The following is a 2,103-nucleotide window of genomic DNA, read 5'->3' on the forward strand; positions in this document are numbered from 1 at the left end:
CATTTTGGTATCTAAGAAAATTCTTTATGTATATAAAGAATTTTCTTAGATACCAAAATGCTGAAACTCAGGAATAACATTTTGAGTTTTTGCGTTTTTTGCCTTGTGGTTCTTGTGAAACTATAAAACACTCATTATATACATTTCTCGTAATGTCCTTTTCTATCCCAATATAGAGTGCTTTCCATCCATTTTTGCATTTTTTGAAGGTAAGAAGCTCAAAAACAATAAAGATATACCTTTTTGGTAATATTTTTTTTGGTAATACCTTTTTTTGGTAATATTTCTTCATATTCGTTGGTTTGCATCCTGCTTAGCGTTTTTCTTCGTAAAACACTTAAAGGACTTTTTTTTCAGTAATTTTGTGATGGATTCCCATTTTGAGTAACTTCCATATTATTTATCGTTTTGGTGCCTAACATGCTAAAAAATACTCAAAAGACAGGTTTCTGGTAAAATCGTTTAATTTCCCAATATAGGAGGCTTTGGATGCACTTTAGGGTTTGGTACATAACAGTCCGAAAAAAAAAGATAAATTAACTTTTTTTCATAATGTTCTTTTTTCACATAATTTCTCTGAATTTTGCCAGAAATTTGGCATCTCGGTACCTATGAAGATGAATAACAAAAAAAAATTCCAAATTTTTTTATTTATTTTTTTTTCTCTATAAAGAGTGTTATTTGTTGGTTTTAGCTTTTTGGTACTTAAAGAACTTAAAAAAACACTCATAATACACGTTTCTCGAAATGTTCTTTCGTTTCTCAAACATAAGGTTCTTTGCATGTACTTAAGCGCTTTTATAGGTAACATGATCAAAAACACTCAAAATACATGATTTTGGTAATTGTATCATTAAAATGATATGTTAACCATCTATTATTTATTTATACAATATATTTTTGTTATCTGTGTTAAAGAAAATGTAAGTTGTGTTCTATTGGAATAGGAGAAGTTTGGTACGCTTCTTTGTGGTGTTTTGTTTCACCCACTACCTGTGAACATGGTCGGCCTGGCGGGTTGTCTAAGCCGGCCCACCAATGTACTGTGGGTTGTTGTGTTGGGTGGTCCTCTGTGCTACAGGTTAGTTGTGTTTATTTATATACCTTGTGCTGTGAATTAGTATACTGTGGTGAAGATTACAAGCAAAGGATGTGTTTAGTATCTAAGGTAATACAAGTGATATTATTGTTTGCCAGACGGAGAATGTAGGGACGCCCTGGACCTCATGTCGGTTGGTGTGTTGGTTGGTCCTCCGTGCTACAGGTTAGTTGTGTTTATTTACCCGTCATGTGCTGTGATTAGTATAATTTGGTGAAGGTTACAAAATGAGGATGTATTAGTAAGATAGGGTAATGTACAAGGGATATATTGTTGCCAGACAGAGTTGTGAGGACGCCCTGGACTGGATGATAGTTGGGGTGACATGTCAGGTGTGCTACGGGGATTCGAAGAGCGTCAGTGTGGGCCACTGAAGTGAGTACATTATGGGAATTTATTGAGTATTATGAGTGATATACAAGTGAAGTTTAGTTGGATTTTGTATACTGATTGTTGCTTTATTTTTATATTTGGGATATGATTGTAACGGATGTCAGAATCTCTACATGAAGTGTTATTTTCTTGGTACCATTGTGAGGGATTGAACTGGGTGTACTATGATATGTGGATGTGTATTGATTTGCCCATGTTTGCAGGTCGAAACACTTCAATCAATAAACACCTGTTACGATTTGTGGTTTATTACACATTTGGAATCCCCAACAGTAATGTTATGATGTTTCTCCATGTAGGGTGTTTTGCATGCTTTTTTTTTTTAGCGTTTTGGTATATAAGGAGCTCAAAAATACTTAAAGGCAAGTTCTTGCTAAAAATTGGTTTTATTCCTATGTAATGTTATTACCCTGCTTTTTATTGCTTTATTGCCTATCATGCTAAAAAAAAAACACTTAAAAGACACTTTTCTGAAAAACATTAAAAATACACCCATTTGGTAAGGTTGTTCTGTTTCTCAATTGAGTGTTATTCAGGAGTTTCAGCATTTTGGTATCTAAGAAACTTCTCCATATATACGAGTTTTTGCGGTTTTTGCCTTGTGGTTCTTG

General features: G+C 33.8%; 1 long non-coding RNA gene across 1 annotated transcript; it reads left to right on the forward strand.

Annotated features, from left to right (window-relative positions):
- The first annotated feature begins 864 nt into the window (after positions 1 to 864).
- LOC135088906 (uncharacterized) lies at positions 865 to 1,687 on the forward strand. Its single transcript, XR_010261167.1, has 3 exons — positions 865 to 1,081; positions 1,198 to 1,264; positions 1,380 to 1,687. It is a non-coding gene; the product is annotated as an uncharacterized LOC135088906 (long non-coding RNA).
- The last annotated feature ends 416 nt before the right edge of the window (positions 1,688 to 2,103 follow it).

Source organism: Scylla paramamosain, chromosome 32 (assembly GCF_035594125.1).
Source record: "Scylla paramamosain isolate STU-SP2022 chromosome 32, ASM3559412v1, whole genome shotgun sequence".
Taxonomy (NCBI): Eukaryota; Metazoa; Arthropoda; class Malacostraca; order Decapoda; family Portunidae; genus Scylla; species Scylla paramamosain.